Source organism: Musca autumnalis, unplaced genomic scaffold (assembly GCF_047663935.1).
Source record: "Musca autumnalis isolate F117 unplaced genomic scaffold, ASM4766393v1 scaffold_5, whole genome shotgun sequence".
Classification (NCBI taxonomy): domain Eukaryota; kingdom Metazoa; phylum Arthropoda; class Insecta; order Diptera; family Muscidae; genus Musca; species Musca autumnalis.
In genome coordinates, this window is record NW_027412088.1 from 166147691 (window position 1) to 166158988 (window position 11298).

The window sequence follows — 11298 nt, forward strand, 5'->3', positions numbered from 1 at the left end:
AAGGAACGCTTTGCAGGTTAAAAATGGTAACAAATGGTAAAAATGGTAACCTCAGGTAAGTAAAGGAACACAGCTAATAAGTAAACACACATCTCATCAAAACTGCCAAAGTGAATCTAAAATAGACACACGCAGCACGGTGGACAATTGGTTGTTGTTATTTTCAACAAACTATCAAATAGCTATGACGATTCTCTGCATTGTGGGAAAAGTTAATTTGGTTTGCATATGCGGTTACGAGAGTCTTTGAATGTTTCTGTTGAATTCGCATTTAAACGAATTCGTCGTTCGCATTGATGCAAAACTTCTAAACCAAAATGGTCAACGTAGTTCCATGTTATGGTATAACGAAACCTCGCGGTTTTAGGAGTTTTGAGCAATTTAGCTGCATTTGTTGATCTATATATCTGTAATTTCAAATTTACAGTTCACAGTGGTCACATAACTTCTCCACCAAAAAAATGTAAACATAGTTATGTACAGTATCGGCCAAAACTAAAGCACCCCCTCAGTAAATTTTTTTGAAATGATAATTTTTTTATGAAAACTAAATTATAAATTTATTTTTTATTTTTCTTTTTATATATTTATATCTTTATAATTGAAAAATACAAAAATAAGGAGATCAGAATTTAATAAACAAAAGTTAAAATTCAAAAAACATTTTAGGTCGCAAATATAAGCGGACAAAACTAAAGCACCCCCCATTTGAGGTACAGCAAAAACTATTGAAATCAATATTTCGTTGCTTATCCTCTATTCTGGATGACACAATCAAATCTTTTAGGCATAAAGGATACTAAATTATTAATTATTGCAGGCGAAATAATCGGTTTTTCGAAAATTTAGCTTAAATCCTCAAAATACTGAAAATCGGAAGTTACCGTTATATGGGGGCTATACCCAAACGTGGACCCAGGTCCACGATTTTTGGTGGATATGTTTTGTGACCACTAAGAACCCTAAGTACCAAATTACAGCTAATTTAGTAGGAAAATGTGGCTTAAATATTTGAAATACCGAAGATCGGAAGGTACCGCTATAAGGGGGCTATACCAAAACATTAGCCGATATTGTTCATATTCATCCAAAAACGATGCTACAGCATCCACTAGTCAAATACAATACGCTAACGTTTAAAAATTAGCAAACGAACGAATTGCAGAAGAACGACAGACGCCGGCTTATTCAGTCGACGACCAGCAAAAAAAAAAAACCTTTCATATCGTCTAAAAATGAAGGAGCCAGACTGGCATTCGCCAAGACCCATTTGAACTGTTTTCCGAAAAATCTATGTTTAATTTATAGTATTCAGATGGTAAAAGGCTTGGACCAAATGGGCAACCGTTAAATCCTAAATATTGCAAAGGCGCTGTAAAACATGGAGGCGGGAGGTTTTTTGCTGGTCGTCGACTGAATATGCCGGCGTCTACCGTTCTTTTGCAATTCGTTCTTTTGCTAATTTTTAAACCTAAGGGATTTAGTATTTGACCAGAGAATGCTGTAGCATCATTTTTGGATGAATATGAACAATATCGGCTAATGTTTTGGTATAGCCCCCTTATAGCGGTACCTTCCGATCTTCGGTATTTCGTATATTTAAGCCACATTTTCCTACTAAATTAGCTGTAATTTGGTACTTAGTGTTCTTAGTGGTCACAAAACATATCCACCAAAAATCGTGGACCTGGGTCCACGTTTGGGTATAGCCCCCATATAACGGTAACTTCCGATTTTCAGTATTTTGAGGATTTAAGCTAAATTTTCCGAAAACCGATTATTTCGACTGCAATAATTAATAATATAGTATCCTTTATGCCTAAAAGATTTGATTGTGTCATCCAGAATAGAGGATAAGCAACGAAATATTGATTTCAATAGTTTTTGCTGTACCTCAAATGGGGGGTGCTTTAGTTTTGTCCGCTTATATTTGCGACCTAAAATGTTTTTTGAATTTTAACTTTTGTTTATTAAATTCTGATCTCCTTATTTTTGTATTTTTCAATTATAAAGATATAAATATATAAAAAGAAAAATAAAAAATAAATTTATAATTTAGTTTTCATAAAAAAATTATCATTTCAAAAAAATTTACTGAGGGGGTGCTTTAGTTTTGGCCGATACTGTATATGTTTTTGTATAGCCCCAAATAAGACGGTACCCCAGATTTTAGGTGTTTTGAGGAGTATATCCATATAAAGGTGCCGCTCGATTGAAGACATTTTTAGATAAATTTTCTGACCTAATTCAAGCATAGGACAAGCATGGACAAGAATGGAAATACATATTTTATGGTGGAGGGAAAAAATTCGACCCGACCGAACTTAATGACTTTTTTGCTTATTAATAAATGTTGCTGCTGTTATGTTCTGTTATATCTTTATCTTTTAACGTTTACCCTAAATACAGTTACCGTTGAAAACATTCGATCAAGATAACGTACATGTTCAATAATCAAATGAATACTACTGGATTGAGCAAAATCTCACTTTACTGAAGCGCTGTTTAATTTTGACACACGATAATCTATGCGATTCATTAACATATATATTTAGTTGTTTGTTTAAGTAGCTAGCTCTAGTTGTATTCTTGTTTTTAAGACAATTTATTAATTCTTGAAATTAAGATATCTAGATAAAATTAAACCTACAGACAATAATCTCAAACATAACTTGGCAAGAAAACAACATTTTGTTTACTGCAGATCGGATCAATTATTTCTTACTTAGTTCCAATTATAAGAAAATATTGTAAAACTGCCACTCAATTTGTTTGCAAATTTCTAAAATTCCAATACAATAGTTATTAATAATTGGTTTTGACAAAATAACTCAGTTTAAGTGCAGCATCAAAGGGCTTCAAGGTAAAATTACATCACTTGACATTGCCAGTCAGTTGATTGAATGCTGTGTGAAACGATTTTACCTGTAATCAAAATTCAAGTTCAATTTGTTTGTTGTCTGTTTTATTGTATGTAAATTAATGGCTATAAAAATTTAATTTAAACTTGTCTCAGCAGATTTACAATAAAGTAATATGAACCTAAAACTAACCTTAATCATGGCCAATTTTTTATTTATTACAAGTCATAACATTTAATTATAAATTAACTGAGATATTACAATAAGTTATTTTCGGAAAAAAGTGGTGTAATTGAATTATAAAGAAATTACATTAAATATGACTCAGTACAGATAAACATGGCTAGAGCAAAGTTACTGGAATTGTTAGTGTGAAGGATACCATTTTTAATAAAACATAATAACTTACAACCGAAAAATATAGCGCCGGCAACAATTATCACTGATAAATTTGTTTAACGTTTACTGCTGCTAAAAATTTAGAATTAACTGGGTTTGACTGTAAATGCTTAACTCATTAATTTATTTGGCTATGCTTGAGTATGTTTATTGTTTATTTTTTGCAATTATGTTAAGGGGTCAACTCCACTTAAAAATTTCTGAAAATCGAAATTTTTTATTGATTTATTTTGAAGTAAGAGTTGTCGATCGAAATAAATGGAGGGGATATGAGCGTTGGACGGGGAAAAATCATTGTGATTTGTATGTAGCATAGAAACTAAAAACGTATTTTTCTCGAAATGACATTTTGAAAGCGGTGCCACCCCTAGCGTGAAAACTAATGAACCTATTGTCATATATTTTTTGTAAGCTTATAAAGGCATCCAAATTATCCATCGATTTTGTTTTTATACCCTCCACCAATTGGTCATTCCGTTTGTAACACATCGAAATATTCATCGGAGACCCTATAAAGTATATATATTCTTGATAACGGTAAAATTCTTAGTCGATATAACCATGTCGGTCCGTTGAAATCAAGATACAACTCGCAATTTTTAAGATAGAGCTTTGTAATTTGATGTAGAACGGTTCCACCCGATTTTCGGTATTTTGAAGGTTTTAGCTTCATTATCACATCGAAATGGCTGAAATTTGGTATTTAGTCTTCGCTGGGGGTACACAACTTTTACCCAGATTTTTTTGGTATAGGCCTACGCCTTCATATAGTTGTTGTGCCCTCAGCATTCCACCAAAGTGTCTGAAATTTGGTATTTATTCTTCATTTGGGAACAAAATTTTCCATATGAAATCTGCCTTCATATAGCCCCCGTATAACGGCAGCTCCCGATTTTCGGTATTTTGAAGGTTGTGGCCTAAATATTCCTTCGAAATTGCTGAAATTTGGTATTTAGTCTTCGTTGATGGTATTCAACTTTCCCCGATCGCTATAAGTCAACGCCTTCATATAGCCCCCATAGTACGCTACATCCCTGTTTTCGGTATTTTGAAGGTTGTGGCCTCAATATTCCACCGAAATCGCTGAAATTTGGTATTCAGTCTTCGCTGTGGTGCAAAACATTCTACCTGAAATTTGTAGGTATAGGTCCATGCCTTCATATCGCACCCGTAGAAGTGTACCTCCCTGTTTACGGTATTTTGAAGGTTGTGGCTTCAATATTCCACTGAAATGGCTGAAATTTGGTATTTAGTTTTCGTTGGTGGCAAAAAACTTGGCCACAGAAAATAGTCCGTTACTTGCTAAAACTTGTTTTGTCACCAACAAACGTCAGTTTTTTAAGCCATAAATATAAATTTTGATTTTTATTAATTTTCTCGTTTAGAGTTAAGCTTGATGATCGAAAATTCTTTGCAAGTGAAAAAGAAAGCCAAGGACTCGAACCCAAATTACCAAATTACGTGACCTGGTTTCGCTATTAGTTGAGTAGCTCTTCAGACGTATCGACTATGGGATGGATGGCTTCTCTGTCCTAGAACTTTTGTTTTTATGGTAAGGGGTATTATGTGTTAGTGCATTTGTATGTTACATACAAAAGGAAGCGAGATAGACCCATAGTTCCTTCTAGGGATATACATAGAATCACTTTCTGAGTCGATTTATGCATGTCCGTCCGTCCGTTCGCAACATACAGGCCGCATTTGTTGACCGATTTCGCTGAAAATTGGGGAATACCATTTTTTTAGCCGTCGGAAGATCAAGTTCGAAGATGGGCTATATCGGTCCAAGTTTTGGTATAGCCCCCATATAACGGTACCCCCCGATTTGCGGTATTTTGACGTGTTTAGCTACATTTTCAGACCGATGTAGCTATAATTTGACAGTTAGGGTTCTTAAATGTCAATAAACTTATATAACAAAAGTTGTGGACATAGGTCCACGTTTTGGTATAGCCCCCATATAACGCTACCCCCCGATTTACGGTATTTTGAAGGTTTTAGCTACATTTTCAGACCGATTTAGCTATAATTTGACATTTTGGGTTCTTAAGAATCAATAAACTTATATAACAAAAGTTTTGGAGATAGGTCCACGTTTTGGTATAGCCCCCATAAAACGGTACCCCCCGAATTGCGGTATTTTGACGTTTTTAGCTACATTTTCAGACCGATGTAGCTATAATTTGACATTTAGGGTTCTTAAATGTCAATAAACTTATATAACAAAAGTTGTGGACATAGGTCCACGTTTTGGTATAGCCCCCATATAACGGTACCCCCCGATTTACGGTATTTTGACGGTTTTAGCTACATTTTCAGACCGATTTGGCTATATTTTGACATTTAGGGTTCCTAAGAGTCAATAAACATATATAACAAAACTTGTGGACATAGGTCCACGTTTTGGTATAGCCCCCATATAACGGTACCCCCCGATTTACGGTATTTTGACGGTTTTAGCTACATTCTCAGACCCATTTAGCTATAATTTGACATTTAGGGTTCTTAAGTATCAATAAACTTATATAACAAAAGTTGTGGACATAGGTCCACGTTTTGGTATAGCCCCCATATAACGGTACCCCCGATTTACGGTATTTTGACGTTTTTAGCTACATTTTTAGACCGATGAAGCTATAATTTGACATTTGAAGTTCGTAAATGGCAATGAACTTATGTGACAAAACTTGTGGACATAGGTCCACGTTTTGGTATAGCCCCCATATAACGGTACCCCCCGATTTACGGTATTTTGACGTTTTTAGCTACATTTTCAGACCGATGAAGCTATAATTTGACATTTGAAGTTCGTAAATGTCAATGAACTTATGTGACAAAACTTGTGGACCTAGGTCCACGTTTTGGTATAGCCCCTATATAACGGTACCCCCGATTTACGGCATTTTGACGTTTTTATCTACATTTTCAGACCGATTTAGCTATCAATTGACATTTAGGGTTCTTAAATGTCAATAAACTTATATAACTAGTGGACATAGGTCCATGTTTTGAAATAGCCCCCATATAAAGTTACCGCCCGATTTCAGGTATTTTGAGAATTTTACCAACAAGTTTTAACCGAATTATCTGTAATTTGAACATTTGACATTTGAAATTCTTAGTGGTAACACACCTCTCCACCAAAAATTGTCAAGAAAGCCCCCATATAACGGTACCTCCCGATTTTCAGTAATTTGATGATTTTAGCTACAATATTAAACCGAAGTAGCAGTAATTTGACATTTGAAGTTCTTAGTGGTCACAACACCTCTCCATCAAAAATTGTCAACATAGGTCCATGTTTGGATATAGCTCCCATGTAACGGTACCTCCCAATTTTCAGTAATTTGTCAATTTTAGCTACAATTTTTAACAGAACTAACTGTAATTTGACATTTGAAGGTTGTAGTGGCCACCACACATCTGCATCAACAATTTTCAACATAGCCCCAATATAACGATACTTCCCGATTTTCGGTACTTTGAGGATTTTACTTAAAATGTTTAAGCGAACGAAGGTCCATGTTTTTGTATAGCCCCAAAAGAAACCTCCCGATTTTCCGTACCTTAGCTTTATTTTTTGGACGAACTTTCTGTAATTTGAAATTTAAAAGTTAACAAAAATTCTGCAACTAAAATTTTTCATTTAAGTTCATATTTTCGTATAGCCCAGATACCTCCGAACTAGCTGTTAATGACATTTGAAGTTCCCACGTTATGTACCGATTTTTGATATTTTGAGGATTCTAGCTAAATTTTTTAACCGAATTAGGAGTTATTTGACATTAAAGGCTCCCATCAAAAACTGTCAACATAGGCCCATGTTTTATTATAACCCCTATATAACAGTACCTTCCAATTTCTAGCCCACCAAAAATTGTCAACAGTTAGATATAGGAACCATAAAAAAGGGCCTCCCGAATGAAGCATTTTATGTACATTATCTGACATTTTAACGTACTCACTTAAAGTTGGGGACAGGAATGAATATTTTATGGTGGAGGGTATGAAAAGTTCGGCCCGGCCGAACTTAATGCTTTTTTACTTGTTAATATTCCGGCTTTCTTTTTACAACTTCTAACGGTACTTGCTAAAGCACAGAAGCACAGAAGTGAGTATTTATATTTGAAGAAATTGAGACATTGAAATTTCCTTTAACGTAGTGACAAGGTACAAGTGATATCACAAAAAAGTAATGTGTAAAATTACAACAGTAAGAAATGGAAGTTAAATTTAATGGTATTGTTATTGTTTTTAATTGATAACATCATAAAGTTGTATCTTTATTTTATAGTAAAATTTATCTCTTTTGAAATGTATTTTTTGAAAGTTTTTATTTAATATTGTGAAAAGAAATATACTTTTAGTGCCTTGGATCCTCACGTTATTTTTATTTAAATGTTCGTGGAAGTGTCCAGAATTAGAAAAAAATATCTCGTCTGCCGAAAGTTGCCGAGCGCTATTCAGTTTTCATTATACTGAGTATACTCGGAGTATGTGTAGTATAGGGTTTTTGGGTGTTTTTAAGCAATCGGTGTTATTGTTTTGCATTTTGTTTCGATCTTATTTTAGAAAAAATTATGTTTTTAAGATTACAGTATGAATGTGTGTTTTTACTTTTGTATGTTTTTGAAATATGGTGTTCAAAAACTTTGTAAATGCCAGCATGGGACGGACGGTATTCGAAGAAGTTATAGCAAACCTTCAGGTGGATGTTGCGGGATATGATTTCTCTAAGTTGTCAGATTGTATACACTATATCTGCAAAGGAATTTCAAAAATCTGGATACAGAGCAAGAGAACAAAAAAAAAAAAAGATAAACATCATGCAAATTGGCTTGCTATAAAAGACACCATTATTTTTGAAACATACAAGATTTATCTGTCGTTGGAAATAAAAACGCGGAAGGCCTGTTGTAGACTTAAGCTCCACACAGAAAACTAAACAACGTAAAATGGTTAAATTGGCAACCAGGACCACCTGTGTGGTCTGGTTTACTGTTTATATATCCTAATACATTTTTAGTCGATTTGGGAACTCTCCTAATCGAGATATCCTGTACCTAGTATTTATTGTAATACTCGTAGATCTCAACCCATCCTCGCAACTAAAAAAAAATCTCATAAAACATCGTCGTTTCCAGATGTTCCCTGTTTGAGACCTATAGGACATTGTTTATATCTTATATAATCTGGTACGCCCTTGGTCCATATGTTAACCCTCCTAGAAAGAATATTCTGTGCCTCATACTATTGATACTTGTTACCAGTTAATCCATGTCAAGAATAAAATTAAAAAATGTCATGATTTTTACAAACTTTTTTTGTAGAAAATTTAGGTGAAATACTTAAATATGCCAAATTTCGGGAGTTAACATTAGTTAACAAAATCGTGAAATTATAAAAAAACGGGAGGTACGTCTATATAGGGGATATACCAAAACAAGGACCTCTATCGACCAAGGACCCACACAAGATGTTTAATACCACCAAAGAACACAAAATGTGAAATTACAGCGAATTCACATTGAAAATATAGACAAAATCTTGAAATTAATAAAAACCTGGAAGTACCTTAATTTGGGTCTATACCTAAAAGTGGACCAATCCTGACGATTTTTGGGGAAAATTATCTTCTACTCACTACGAGTTTATGGTAAATTTTTCAGATCGATATCTTGATTAGAAATTTTTTTGTCTCTCTCTCCTATACAAGCTAAACTACAGTGCGCTGGTTTGAATCGATGTGTAACAGCTCACATTGTCATGGTGCAATATGATTCGCCTTTTCCTGTTCGCTTTTTCGAATTTCTCCGAAGACTTCAGGCAAACAAATGGTTTACCACTCATATTCGACCATCCTACGTTGATCAAGCAGAATAGTCGCATCATGACCAGTTTTGTCGAAGAAACAGGCAATCATTTTCTTCGAAGTGCTTCTTACATGTACAACTTTCCTTGGATTTGGCGCGTCTTCCAAGTCCCCATGATCGATTGCGAGTGTCGGGCACGATTGAATTCATTCAACCAGTTTTTCATAGTACTGTAAGATGGTCCTTTATCGACATACAAAAATTTAATTTGGTCGATGCACTCTTGCCGTGATTATCCATATCGAAAACTGTGAAAAACAAGTAAAAAAGTGTCAGTCGGCTTTGCCGACAGATATATAGCCTCAGCCAATATGAAACGAAACTTTCACCTCCGGACAGATCGAATGTATTTAGGGTCTCTTCAGAATTTTGTGGCCCTTTTTGGACATTTGAACTTGCTGACAAAAATGTGGATTAGGAAACTGTACTAAGATACAATTGTTGAACTTTTGCAGGGCAGGTACCCTTAGGGAGGACCGACATGGGCCATATTAGAAGTTAAACTAAATTTTGATAAAATATTAGGAGATCCAAAGTTTGGACCAAATAGGTTGCCCCATCCAAGTGATATCGTCCTAGCATTTTAGTGACATTTTTTAAATATTGAGGAGAAGTACCAAAAGTTGTGGACGGGTATTGCCCATGAAACTAAGTTTGGATATAATATGACGAAGACCAAATCTTGGACCAAATCGGATGAACAGTTCGAGAGTTATCGTGCTCTCCGACCGCCACATATGGTGACATATGGGGTTTTTACACCTTTCTGGCTGTTTTCCCAAGAAATATGGACTTACCCCTGAAAAAACGTTTACCGTCGTATTGGAGGTAGCGAATGCAAATCGTTTCAACAAAAATCAAAATGATTCGAGAGCTGGTCTTAAAGTGAACTTATCCGAAATTTTGTGTGAGAGGTACAGAAGGAGTAGACAAATATAGTCCATATTCGAACCTGATCTATATCTGGTAGATATATTGGGATGTGCAAAGGATGGGACTCCCTTCAAGAGTTATCGTCGCACAATTTTTCCGAACATTTTTGAACTTTTGTGAGGGGAGGTACCTGAAGGAGTGGACCGCTATAGCCCATCTTCGAATTTAAAGTATGTTTTGATAAAATATTACGAAGGCCAAATTTTGGACCGAATCGACAGATCCGTTGGAGAGTTATCTTGCGCTCCAACCACTACACAAGGTGTCATAGGGTCTTGTTGCACCTTTTCGGCCATTTTCTCGGGAAGTAAGGACTTGCCCCTGATGAAACTTGTACCGTCGTATGGGGGGAAGTGAATACAAGTTGTTGCAATAAATACCAAAGCGATTAGAGAGCTGGTCCTAAACTGAACTTATCCGAAATTTTGTGCGGGAGGTACCCGAAGGAGTGGGCCGATTGAGTCCATAGTGAAAACTCATCTAAGTCTGGTAGAAATTTCACGATTTGCAAAGTATGGACCAAATCGGTTAATCCCTTCAAGAGTTATCGTGCCCACAAATTTTCCGAACATTTTGGAACTTTTGTGGGGGAGGTACCTGAAGGAGTGGACCTATATGGCCCATCTTCGAACTTAAATCAAATCTGGACAAAATATTTCGATACCCAAAATTTGAACCGAATCGATTGATCCGTTCGGGAGTTATCGTGCGCACCAGCCAGCCAGACAGACAGACGGACAGACGGACGGACATTGCTAGATCTACTCAAAATTGTCTGAAACGGATATCGTACAAACATACTTGGGGTCAAAAACCATTATTTCGATGATGCACATTTTTGGTCGTATCAAAGTGTAAATACCCTCTTTAGCCTAAAGGCTGGGGGTATAATGATCGGGTGAAAATGTTCACAAGTAAATTGCATTTTTTTGCAAAGTGTTTTTTCCACGTCACTGTAAACAACACAACACATGATCGTATGTCAAAGTGTCCTAAGTATGTTTAGGCGAAAAGCTGTCAAACTTTCAAAGAAAAATCAAATGGCGCCTGTCAATACGCAGAGTTGTGTCTGGCTGTTGTCCACGATAACTGTCGAAAAGATCAACCGATTCGTTCTATAATTTGGCGTTTGTGATATTATGTCCAAACTTAAGTTAAGTTCGAAAATGCGCCATATCGGTCCACCCCTTCGAGTGCCTCCCCACAAAAGTTCTAAACTTTTCCCTCAAATT